General features: G+C 35.2%; 1 protein-coding gene across 1 annotated transcript in view; it reads right to left on the bottom strand.

Annotated features, from left to right (window-relative positions):
• Positions 1-14,235, bottom strand: part of LOC145679281 (zwei Ig domain protein zig-8-like) — a 957,501-nt gene that overhangs the window by 200,810 nt on the left and 742,456 nt on the right. The gene's annotated exons all lie outside the window — the stretch shown is intronic.

The following is a 14,235-nucleotide window of genomic DNA, read 5'->3' as shown; positions in this document are numbered from 1 at the left end:
CAGGTGACAGAAAACTGTTTCATTTTGACGCATCCTTTTCGATCGAGTGTTCCCCTTTTTCCTTTTATTCTTTTTTATTTTCCCTTATCATTATTCATTCCCTCTCTTTCATTCTTATTCTACTTTCCTCACAATTAGTGATTTTCTCTCATCCCTCCTGACATTTTTCTTTTAGATTTATTTTGTCTTCCTCTTTTCGTATTCCGTCCAGGTTTACCCAACGTTTTGACAAATGATTTTCGTAATTGAAATTTTCTCTTTTGATTTTTGTTGTTAATTTTACCTGCTTTTACGTCTTACGTATTTCTCATTTGTTATTTGTTTATATGTTGATCTGAGTTAACTTAAGAAATTTTAGTTAAGAATAATAATGAGAAATTACTTTATTAATTTTCACAATTAAAGGATATAACGTAGCTTCGCCATGAAAGACGGTTTTAAGTTAATTTGTAGGAAAAGCATTAAACAAAGAAACATTGATCCGTATTGTCCCCTAAAAGAATAAACATACGTTAAAAGTATAAATATTAAGTTAGAAATAAAATTTGTCCCCACAGTTAAACATTAAATAACTCCTGATACACTATGTCCATGTAACATTTTCGAAATAAAAATGGTTAGAACAATTTTAGCGTAACAAAATACAATTTTATGTCAACTAAAAAATCCAGTTTCAACGAATGTTCATTAATTATAACATTACAAAACTTATTAATAATTCTATTTCGCAGAGAATTTACAGACGCATAGACATGCTCATTAATTAACCATGCAAGGATAATAAGTAAATAAAATAACTCTTCAGAAATTTATGTCATAATGCATGTGTTCTCAAATTATTGAATCTATGCCATAACTACAGTCCGGTTTTGACCAGTACTTTTCCTCAACATTGATTTCAACATGATAAGTTCAATAAGTTCATCGTAAAATAAATAAATAAATAAATAAAACTTCAAGAGGTCCAAGATACTCTTGAAACAGCCGTTACCTCATAAAATACAAAGAAAATGTCCTATTTGATGCTTTGTACTTTAACCTGTTGACATATACCCATAATACAACATAAATGTATTGTAAACCTATATATAATACAAATGCTTATTCTATACAAGACAAAAAAAGTATGCAAAAGGAGCGTGGTTCTTTAATCACGTACACCCAACCACAAAAGTATCTCCCCCCTAAGTGCTCTAATTCCATTACCTGGGGTCCAGGTCTCTTGCAGTTGTGAGAACGCCTAGACATATACAACCCAATTTACACTAACTTTTCTCTGCACTGACAGCAGTTCGTAGCACTGGGTCAAGTCTGTATGCAAGTAAAATTGTGAGTAGATGACGCACGAAACATTTCTCCATTCTGAGATGAATCTCTCTGGTTCAGAGCGTGTTGTCCAATGAACATCATATGCTAATCTCAATATTGCTATATATGCAATGTATTTTTTCATTATATACTCTATATTCAAAGAAATAAAAACACTGATCTCATATGAATCAGAAAATGCTTGAAAGTAGCTGAAAATATCAAATCTAGAACAACTGCTGGAAATAACTTTGTAAATGATTGCCTCTATTGAGAGACCTTCTCCAATTCTCCTCATTCAAACATCTTTTTCTTTCTGGAGGATAGAAGATCTTGCTTGTCACACTGAGTGTGCATTAAAACTGAAATTGAAACAGAAACACTTGAAAAAGTTTCAGCCTGGTCGGGATTCGAACCCGGGTCCACCGAATAGAAGTTCAATGCGCTAACCACTCACCTACCGCGCCATATAAACTTCCGCCCGAACTAATACCTAGTTAAAGTTGTCTCATGGAAAAAATATAAACAAGATACTCAAATATAACATAAACAAACAAATATAAACAGAATATAAATAAAAATATAAACAAGAAAATATAAGCAATTTGTGTGAGTGTTTTAATGACTTACTCGAGATGTTCTTGTTTAACTCAAAAACAAGTTACATAGACGTTCCTCAATGAGGAAAATATCACGAAATGTTCAAGTTGAGCCTACTCATCGCCAGAGCCGTAACTTGTAGGGGGCAACTGCCCCGCAGAGAAGCTCCCCGCCGTTCGAGGGGGCCCGTTTTGAGACAAAATTTTTTTACTCCATATACGATACGAACATGAAATTAGAAATGAAGTATCAAATAGGGTCGCTACATTACATAAACAAAAACAGCACACAAAAGGTAAATAGAACAAAAATAAGTCATGAACCCATTTCAGTAATATTTATTCGTATGGCTTTGAGATTTATCAATATTCTCCCCTTAATAATTTTGTCATGTATGGAATGGGCCCCGGGAGTAACTAACGAAACCGCACACCTTGCCGTGCGGTAGGGCTCACAGGCTCCGGGGTCTATAAAGATTAGGAGAAAGTTGGAGAGGAGACCCAATAATTAGAAAGTCACCTTTTTCTAGGGGGCCCAAATAAGTTTATTAGTGCTTCCCCCAGAAAAGAATCTAAGTTACGGCGCTGCTCATCAGTTGCAGGGATTGTTGTGATTTACATTACATTTCGTGTTTACGGTAACTTCTATTTCCAAAGAAGAAAAAACGACAGAAATTATTTTCACATTCTTTGAATTGTATCAACACGTGTAGAAATAGACAGTGATATGTTTATGTTCCATAACTACTAGTTTATTTTCTTATATTCATATGAGGAGTTTGTGGTATATTGAATCGGTGGCACTAGCCGCTGATCCCGGGCGTTCGGCTTCTGATCATGAGACGCAATCCACGAGGGGTTGAAATTCCTCTGAAGAGCAAGGTCGAAGTTTTAATTATCCTCAGTATTTCTGTGTTCGTGTTCCTGTAGTGTTTGGGATACGTAGAAAGGACATGAGGTGCCAGTGACGAACAATACTCCGGTTGGCGCGATTTGTTTAAAAAATATCTGTGAAAGCAAGAAACTTCCATTTCTGATACTTGGGTTAAAATCCTGTCGCGGTAATTAGTAACTTTACTGAATAGGAAGATAATGTTTATGTAATTGGTATTGAAGTTATCTTATTCGTTTAATAATAATAATAATAATAATAATAATAATAGTAATACCACAATGGAAGGAAAAAGTAACATAGTCGAAGGTATTCATAGGAACAGAAAAGATATAGAGTGTGTCATTTCTTTCTTAGGTTTACACATGAACGAATTATTATTATTTTTTCGTTCATGGATTTACAAATAGAATTATTATTTTATAACAAGAAATGGAATATAAAGATTTGTTAGCTGATAACATTGATGCATTTTGTGTCGTCCTTTTTCTTAGTAGAAAGATGTGGTGACATCTTAAATAGGATCATTCTCGTGACTAGCGATCCCTCTTGTAAGTTCGATCACTATTTGCAATTTGTGCACAGCTAGGAACAATTCTTGGAACTCAATTTTGGTCCATACTACAGCAGTAAGGACGTGTTTAACCCTTATGTGTTCATCAATTCTTGTCCAAACACGTTACTTGCCAGACAGTTACGAAGGTTGATACGGATGACGTAATTTTGTGTTGTTGGCATTTCACTTGTAAAGGAAGATGTCTCAACTCTTAGAACCAGAGAAATTGAATATTTTTCATGTTAGTATACAGCAAAAGTATCAGTTTTGTAGATTATAAAAATTTCCTAAATTGTTACAGCCGGATTCAAACTTGCGTGCCCAACATTATGAAACTAACGCTTAAGCCATAACTACTCTAAGACATCACTGTTCTGGGAAAAGGAAAAATAGAGCTGTAGTGAATTCAGTAATTACACATTTTTACGATTCCAGTGTAATAATGCTGTAACTTTCTGATTTCAGTCATGGTAAAATAGTAAAGTATTATGCAGAAACAATAGCCCAGAGAAGTCAACTTTAGACTGACAACTCATATGTACGGAGGCGCTGCCGTATGCTCTCTCCTCCGTCCCTGATTTTTCACGGCACTGCACTGGACAGATACTTATATTGCTTGGAATCTGGTGTTTCAGATCACTAGATTATTTTTTAAATTTAATTAATTTAACGAACCTTTCTCAGTACCTTGTTTACTATTTTGACACGTTTTACTCAGAACTCTTTAAGAACAGGGACAAAACGCAGAAACATGGAGGACAGTAAAAATCACAAACACTATTTGCGCATTCTTCCCTTGCCTGAAGAAAAACAATAAAATAGGGTGAACATGCAATTTTTGGTCTTCCATTTTCTATGTGGTGTCAAATCCAGAGTTTGAGTTGGTCAGTGGGTCAACAGCACGTGACCCACAGCGACCCATCATCAACCGTGATCCACTGCGATGCACACCGACCATGACCCACCACTCACTATGACGCACTCTAACCCACCGACCCTCTCTGCTCACTGCATTGTAGACAGCATCTTCTGACGCGACAAACCGTCAATGAACCACAAAATTACTCCCTCAAAATAAGTTAAAACGCCTATATGTATGATTAGTATACATTAAGGTGAGTCTAGAAAACACTAAAAAGAGGTACCATCCCGGGGGGGGGGGGGGCTCGAATCACCAACCTTATGATTACTGGGCGGATGTTCTTTCGACTTCGCCACGGAGGCGATGAAGGAAACGTCGCTTGTAAAGGGATAAATCGTTGAGATCTTTTTAATTTGGTCAATCAGAGTGCTCTTTTAACTGTATATATGAGACGATAGCTGTTTGGGATAAGATAAAATGCGTTCGCCATGTACTTTTTTGACAAAATGACGCGTGTCTATTTACTTTATTTCATAGTTCTCCAATACTCACTTTGTAATGATCTACGACAGTTGCCATCTAAATTCATACAATTATCGTACTCAGGATTTTTCAGTTCATGATGTTGAGGCAGAGGTTATTCTTGAAAACCGGAGCTCACTTTAGGAACAATTCGTCAGGAAAAAATAATATATAATAATAACAGCATGCACATGACTGGCGATAGTTCGTGTTGGTCCCTTCGCGATTCTCCGCGACGAATCGAAGGAGTGTGGACCAAAACGAAGTCCTCGCTGCGACGCGGTAGTAACTTTAACACCCCGACGCGAGATATCTGTTTCGACTCGACGAATGTCTGCCGGCAGTGGAAAACTGGCGGCAATCCTTCGACTCGTCTCTATATTGACGACCAATGTTTACCCGGAAGTGGGCCACTACGTGTTGGCGACGTTTACGGCATGAGGTAGTTCCATGTCTCATATAGCCTCGCTGCTGAAAGAGACGTAAACGTCAAAATCAGCCAAACAAAAAATATACTGCTTCGCATCATATATTCATATATGGTTACCATGCCCTTTATTATAATTGCTGAAGCTTGTTTATTATATGGAGCGCTTAGAGCACAAGGCAATCAACCCATAATTTGTGAGAAAAATAGACATAGAATTCGTAATGTAAGCTTCTGGATGTTGGTCTACGTACCTTGATTTTGGACTTTCAAATTTCATCCGTTTTTCCACTGAAAAGTATCGATAATTCAACAAGGAAATAGTTAAAGCATGATAATTTAATTGAAATTAATCGTACTTTTGACCATGACAAACACTTTAACATTTATATAACACGAAAAGGTCAGATTCATCGTTATTGTAACAGAGCGGTGCTTGAGGGACTGACCGTAGACATTGTTAGAATTTGACAACCTGGTTTTATTACAAGTATAAACTCTTTAGTCGTTAAAAAAGACGACGTGGATCGTGTGTCAGAGTTGATGACGATGTGTTTTGGTGGGTCAGTGGTTCATGGTAGGTGGTGGGTCGGAGTGGGTCATGGTGGGTAGTGGGTCAGAGTGTCCAAGGTGGGTAGTGGATGATGAGTCAGAGTGGGTCGCGGTGGGCGAAGGGTCAAGTTTCCATTGACCCACGCAATCTCTGATCAAATCTGTAAAACCAAACACAAGAAAGAGCAATATTCCTACACAAAACGCTCAACATCTTAGCTATTCATGACAAACTATTGTATGATCCGTATAACTCTAGTATATCCACAAACCATCATTTGTCACATTTTACCGAAATACGTCATGATTTTTCTGACAACCTGATACTTTAAATGTTGTTAATACGCAAAGTTCATTAATCTCATCACTTATTCACTTATTCTCTTAAGATTATCGCAACCTTTAGGGTACTTCCCGTAGATATAGAAAGGTGAAATGTAGTATCCAAGCTTGGTGTAGCGTGCAAGTAAACAAATGAAAAGCAATAGGATAATATTTCCCTGCTCCAAACCCCCTAAGGTGGAGTGTGTTGATTATTAAAAACAACACTTGAAATTCAATCAGAAAACTCATAAAATATAAAATATGTAGCTAAGTCTCGACTTTGCAATAATAATAATAATAATAATAATAATAATAATAATAATAATAATAATAATAATAATAATAATAATAATAATAATAATAATAATAATAATAATAATAATAATAATAATAATAATAAATGAATAACCGAATTACAAAATCAATTCTGTAAACGATACCTTCCAATTAAGAAAACATGATAGCCACGACGCAGGGCCGTAACTTGAAACCGCCACTGCCTCCAGGGAAGCTCCACGCGCTCGAAGGGGGCCCATTTTAAGACAAGATCGTCTTACTCCATATACAATACGAACATGAAATAAGTGAAGCATCAAAAAGGTTCACTACATTACATATACAGAACAGCACACAAAAGGTAAATAAAACAAAAATGAGTCGTCGGCCCATTTCTGTAAAACATGTCTACTATTAGGGGCCCTAGAAATAATATATATTCGTATATTATTGTCAGATGTGTCAATATTGTCCCCTTAATTAATTTGTCGTGTATGGAACGGGTCCAGAGGCATAACTAACGACCCCGCAGACCTCCCATAAAGAGTAAGAGAAGGGTGGAAAAAGGGGGCCGAAGAATTAGGAAAACGACCTTTTCTAGGGTGCAAATACGTGTATTAATGCTTGCCCCCTCCCCAGAAAAAATCTAAGTTACGGCGCTGCCACGACGGGATTCGAACCCGTGTCTGCCATACGAGTTTTATAATTTGCCCATCTACCACAAATTCCTCATACAAAAAAATAAACCAGTAGTTACTGAAGATAAAAGTAGAACTTTCTTTTTCTACACGTGTTGATGCAATTCAAAGAATGCGAAGGTATTGTCTGCCGCAGGCACATAGCCACGGGGTAGGTCCGGACGTCCGTGCCCCCCTTCGAGACCAGAAATGAAAAAAACATTAAGGAAAGATGAAACAAAAAGAAACGAGGAAAAAGAAGAACCAGTGTTACAAATATAAAGCTACAGCAAGCGTTTGGTTACTCTTCCTCATGAGGAGCTTTGTATGGGGGAAACAGGGGGAGAGTCAAGTTAAAAATGGATATTATTGTAACGGAGCATTCTGAATTGCATCGAGCTCTATGCTAATGCTATGGACTACAAATGACGATCAGATAGTCTCAGGTAGAACTTAAGAAATAACAATAATCCCCAATAATATGAGCCTGGCAACATAGGTTCCAGTGACACTTGTTAAAGGAATTTTCAATTTAGCGGTAACACTGACACTAATCTATTTCGTGACAGGATGTTTTCACTGCCAAAAGAGATCTTGTTACTATTCTTAACGGCATTAAACGAATACAAGAAAAAGAAGAAAAACAAGAAGAACCGAGTTTGAAAGACCTCGGAAGACTATATCTTTTTCAATTGTTTTATTTTCTTTTACTCGAGATTTCTTCATAGTTTACTAAAATACTTACTAACATATACCTCATTTTATTGTCTGAACAAACCAATATGGGTACGTTGTCAGTAAAATAGTTTAGATTGATCGAGCCTTTTGTGGATAACCACAATATTTCATGTCACGCCCCCTTGTTACAAAATCCTGGCTACACGAACCAAATAGTTTAGAATAGTTTAGAATGACCCAGCCCCTGGTGTGATAACCTCAATATTTCACCACGGATTCCCGCTATTACGAAATCCTGGCTACGTGCCTGCCTGCCGGCTTGCATTTTCGCGGATTCCAGGAATTTCTGATATCCTCTGATCTTATTGGCCGATACAGATAGGACATCAAGAGTCATGACCTATATCCAGCGGAAATTCAGGCAAACTGCTGTCAGCCTTCGTGGCGGAGCGTACTAGGGCAACATTCTAGTATTGAAAATAGTTTTTGACGTGGGTTCGAACCGTGCCCAAGGAATTTTTAAATTTTCATAATTTTTTCATTAAAATTAGGTTGCAGTTTTACTATACGGATCCATAATAATAATAATAATAATAATAATAATAATAATAATAATAATAATAATAATAATAGCAGTAGTGATAGTAGTAGTAGTAGTAGTAGTAGTAGTAGTAGTAGTAGTAGTAGGAATGGGTTAGAAGCCCCACAAGGGTTGGTTAGGTTCTGTTTTGTTGCTTAAATTTTTCTGTATATTTTACATGACCTACTTCAAACAGCTGGCTAGGGTAGCGCGCGAATACTAAAACTTTTGGGATCGGCGTAAATGCTACCTACTTTTCTTCTTTTGAAATTAGAAGTTTGAAGAGGAAGAATAGTAGTAATGTAAATCGGGAGCAGTTAAAAGCGATGAGGTAATCTTAACTTGGAGAACGTTTCGTGATATTTTGCTCATTGACGTAGGTCTATATAACTTGTTTTTGAGTTAAAGAACGGAATCTCAAGTAAGTCATTGTGACACTCATAAGGAAGGTCTTCTTCTTATAGTATTTGTATACTCTTACATGCAACGATTTTAACTAGCTAAAAGTTTAGATAAAAGGTGAAGTGACCCGGTAGGTGAGTGGTTAGAGTATTGAACTTCTGTTCGGTGCACTCGGGTTCGAATCCCGGGCAGGTTAAAACTTTTTCAAATGTTTCAATTTGAATACATACTCAGTGTGACAAGAAAGATCTCTTCTCCAGAAAGAAAAAACGATGTTGGAATGAGGAGTAGTATTGAGATTAATATATGGTGTTCTTTGGAAAACACGATCCGAACCATACAGATTCGTCTTAGAATGGAGAACTGTTTCGTTAGTCACTTACTTTACAGTTTTACCTGAATGAACACCTGGATCAGGGCTACCAACTACTGTTAGTGCCGCGAAAAGTCACGTGTAAGTTGGGTTGCATCTGTCAAGGCGTTCTTACAACTGCAAATTACCTGGAACCCAAGTAATAGGATTAGAGCACTTAGGGGAAGATACTTATGTGGATGGGTGTACCAATAAAAGAGAAACCTGGTCGGTCACCAATGTATACTCAAAATTAATTTTTAATATACATTAAAACGTAAATATTGTATATTATTTAAAAGAAAAGTCAAACCATAATTCAAAATTATAATATTTATTTTATTCATAGCCTACTTACGAAGGGAAATACGGAAAGAAATGGAAATGTCAGCGCTAAAGTTCAATTAAAACATATGTTGCTGGTTTTGTTACATTTCATTTGTCAAAGGAATATATATATATATATATATATATATATATATATATATATATATATACAAAAAACAAGACGTTTCACTTTGCATGTAGTTAGAGCCATATCATATACATAGAGTTTAACATTTACCCTCTATGAGCCTAATTGCTCTTCGTTCTGTGTATTATTCACAGAGAGATGGAATTCTCTTTGTATCTCTCTTATAATATCAAGTTTCCAACAGAACCCGCTAGAAGCCTAATACTCCTCCACGTGGAAATATTTTGAACTTTCCGACAGACCGACTGAAACTTCTATGATAAAAAAATCCACATGAATGCGGAAGCAGAGAAAAGCTTATGCGGAATGTAGATAAAATTCTGCTTCTCTCTCTCTCTCCTCATATATTTCATATGCATACGGTATATTTCGTTTCCTTGTCTGCTAATGAGATAGCCTGTGTTAATAAAATGATGGATCGAGTACAGATAACACGTGGAACATACATTAGTTTACAAAGAATTTTTGCTTTCTTCTAAGAAAAAAAGAAGATAAAAATTGGAACAGAATGTAAAAGTTCAGTATCTATCTAAAAATACTAGATTTGGTTTGTTTATTTGCCTATTTCCTTGCTTTTTCATTTAAAATATGCATCCTATGAAGAACTGGTACTGCGATATCCTTTACTAAATTTCTTTTAATCGTTTCCAGCTTTTTAAAATTATTATTAGTTACTACTACTACTACCAGAACACTAATAATATCAATAATAGATATAATAAATATCATATAATAAATCGCAGTGTGCTAGGCTAATTCCTCAATATTTCATTTTGTAGAATGCACTATTTATAAATCTCCTTTTTTGTGAAACACAAATATATTATAATCACTACCAGTAATTCACTTAGGGGACATGATGGTTCAGTAATATATTACGCACCTTTGTTGAGAGGAGTATCCATGGGTTTTCTCAGAGTTCTCTCGTTTCCTTCCATATTCACCTTCATCAATTATTTGTCTCTTTCATCCTTGAAAAGTGTGACTGCGCAGCATTAAATTAAAGAATTTATTTCACTTTTCTTAATTCACTTGCTTTTTTGTGTACTGTTTGTGGTTTTCATACGTTCGTGTTTGACTTCTAAGAATTATCCTCTCTAAGATTCTCAGTTATATCAAATCTGTTGTTTCTTTTTATCACATTCATTTGTATAACATGCTCTTCATCTCATACAAGCTGTTTTCCCCAAACCTTCATCTTCTCTACAAATTGTCTCGAACGCTAGCTATATCTATGTCTCAACACCAGCTACATCTAGTTGTCTAGCTACATCTCTACGCTGACCAAGGAGGCAGCGCAACGGTAACAACTGCAAACTATTGCTGCAAACTATTAGCTGACTGCAAACTATTTGTAATGAGGTGACTATAAACTATTAAGAATAAACACGACTGAGAAAGGCGTCTTGCGCTTATGATAAGGATTAAGGGTATTAAGAATTAACTCTTAAATGTTTCAAAGTTTCCATATTAGACTGAGATGTCTTTGTTTTGAAATCAAATGAAATGTTTGAGTTTAGCGTCATACGATTATTTCCTTTAGGCTAAGGGAGACGATGATTAAGGCAAGTGAATGATAATGGAAGAATTGGCGGAATGAGAATGTAGAAGGAAACGGAAGTACCTCGAGAAAAATTACGGAAACACTGTCGTCCACCACAAACTTACTTGGCTGGGGATTGAACCAGTTGTCTTTGTTTTATGAGTAGTATTCGTAACACAAATTTAAATTTGCTCCTCGAAAGATCATTAACCATTTTTCTTTACTCTAGTTAATAACCTTCAATCATTCTAAATTTTCTAACGTAGGTTCCGCGTCATTCTGATATTTTCACCGTTTTAATTCCTGGTAAATTAATTAAAACTATGACCTTAGTGTAGGGAATACAAATTGAAACTTCTGTTCTTGAAATACTGAAATTGTATATACAAACACAAGCAACAGGACAGCAATTATTACTATGGTTATTATGTGGTTCAAAAGAGGTTCAAAAGAAACATGGAGACCTCTAATAAATCTTCAGTATTCATCACAGCAAATGAGAAAAATATATATGGAAATACGAGTTTTAATGTATGATGTAGTTACGAAGTTATGCCATATACAAAGATCAATACGTATCGTTAACTTCATACGCAATTCGTATTTTTATATGGGTCATTAGAAACGTAAATCAAAGCTAAATTATGCCTGTAACTAATATATATGGTTCAGAATATCTGTTTTCAATACAAACGTGCTTCGTTGTTATTAATAGTAATCATGAGAAAGGTACGGCAGAAAGTTCTAAAGTTTGTTCCTTTTCTGTTCAACATATAAAATTAATGCTACCTACAAATATAGAATCCTCATTACAGAAATCTAACTCTGTCCTTTGAATAGAAAAGGTAAATATACAATGCCAGATAAAATTGAAATGCAGTCTCGAAATATGTAGAAAAAAATAGCATGAGAAATATTAGTTCAGAATCGAAGCTTTACGAAATCGTAAAACTACACGAATCGCACATACTTAAATGGATAAAGAAGAATAAAAGCAAATCTCGTCTTCTGAAATTTGTATCATATTTTGTAGCCTTTTCTTCTCCTACGTATAGTATACATAAAAAGCGTGGTGGCAAATTTAATAAAACCTTGTCTTAAAACTTTAGATTTCAAATTCGCACAAGGGCAGAAACGAAATTCACTGCGGCAAGGAAGCTTTAGAATTGTGTTGAATAATTTTTTTTTCCTTTTCTCTCCTTGAGAGTGTGTTTCGTACTTTCAATACGTAATAGCCCAGAGGGATTCATTTGCAGTTTTGAACAAATGTTCTTACTTCTTTCTTCAAAAATATTTTCGAAGTAAAATTGGCTAATACAAACTTCTTGAAAGAGTTCTCACCAGAACCTCCATAGCTAATATTAACAATTTCTTATATTGAAAGAAAACTTCCTTCTATTTCTCTATTAACATAGATTTTTTTAAAAAAAAACTTTTTCTGGATACAGTAAGAAACAAATCATTAAGAAACACTTTTCTTTTTGTATCTCACATACCAGTAAAACCTCTAGTTATTTAAAGAGTCTAGTCTGTACAGCTCCAGATCTTTCATTTCAATAATATGTTTTCAATTCTAAAACTACGCCCAATCTTTTAAACAACCATTTTTGAACATGTCCCGAAACAATACTGTACCACTATAGAACCACAGGAATGCAGAGAATAAGTTAGAACACTACGAAATATAATGCATGCTTTATAAGAAAAGAAGTTTATTACAAGTAGTATATGTGTTGAGAATATGTATGCCAATGTTATGAAAAGACACATTACAATTAGCTAGTTAACAATTTATTTTGCTCATATACAGTATTTAAATAAAACATTTTTTTTTTCAGAATAATTAAAACTGTTAACTGTTACTGGCAATATCACATTCTTTCTAGTGCAACAGTTTTTTTTTTATATTTTGTCCAAAACTATAACTGAGAATTTATTCCCAAATGTGTTATCTTGCAAAGTTTGATTGCTCTATCGATTGATAACTGTATTATGTACGGACAACGTTTTAGCTAAAGAGGAAAAAGTTAATTAAAATTTTAAGTTATACCTCACAAGTCATAAAGAAAAATGTAATATGAAACCCCAGTTTCTTTATGTTTCTTGTGTTTGATATAATGCATGATCAATTTATTTTCCACTTCTTTGGAGAAACGTAGCTCTAAAACATTTTCTCACTTTTTTCACACATGGACTTTTTCTTATCTTGATGTGACAATTCTGTTATTTTCAGTTTCTCGATATAGTTCATGAACACACTGTATATTATCTTCCGTTGATCTAGTGCAATGGCGTATTTACGATTTTGTTTCGGGGGAAGGGGGAAATGTGAAAATTCTGCAAGATATTTATTTTAATATAGTAAATAAAAATTCCGGGGGCTTAAGCCTGGAAGCCCCTCCTTTAAATACACAACTGATCTAGTAGCTAGAGCATGACTTTAGTGTACATGATCCCGCATTTAGTTCCCCGTGGGAAAGCACTGAATGCCTTATTAGAGTGATTCGTATTTTCAGATTTCTCAACCTGTAGGGCTACGTCTCATGTGAACTTTGAGAGAGACGATAAACTTGAAACAAAATACCATTGTTATAAGAGATCGAGTTACATGATTTCTGAGTTTAATTATTCAATACTTTTTTCTCCCTTGGATCGACTTTTCTCATAAAATTCCTATGTGCTATAAGAGAATTTCCTTTAACTTGCTTCACTGTAGTTTCATTGTAACGAACAGAGTAGGAGCACAATAGTGTAGAGCCACCAAGAGCAAGACGAATCAGGCCAGTTATTGGCAGTGAGACAAATTCAGCGAAAAGGCAGCAGCTAGACCGAACCGCTTCCCAGAGCCTGCCAAGCCCCATTAGTGAAGTTGAGAAGATCCGGAGCAGGGACGAATAGAAGGAGAAAACGGATATAAAAGTAGCCTGAGAAAAAATGTGGGAGATATTGAGTAGTTGAAGAGTTTAACAAAAAGAAAAAAAAAGTGAAGCGAGGCTCCATGTATAGGAAAGGAGAAACTGGGCGAAAGGAAGAAATACTACTAATTCTGTCATAAAAGAACAATACAACTTGAACGAAACAATGAGCGAAGGAAAACTAAGAAATAGAGAAGAAAAGGAGAAATGATCTCGTTTACTCCATTAACAGATATAGCCAATACTTGTCTCTCTTTAATTTATCCATGTCTTTTTAGTTGTTTAAAGGGGAACA

This window comes from Thermobia domestica, chromosome 2 (genome assembly GCF_964235325.1).
Source record: "Thermobia domestica chromosome 2, izTheDome1.hap1.1, whole genome shotgun sequence".
NCBI classification, from domain to species: Eukaryota; Metazoa; Arthropoda; class Insecta; order Zygentoma; family Lepismatidae; genus Thermobia; species Thermobia domestica.
Note: the sequence above shows the minus strand (reverse complement) of the source record. Positions and strands in the feature narration are given on the sequence as shown.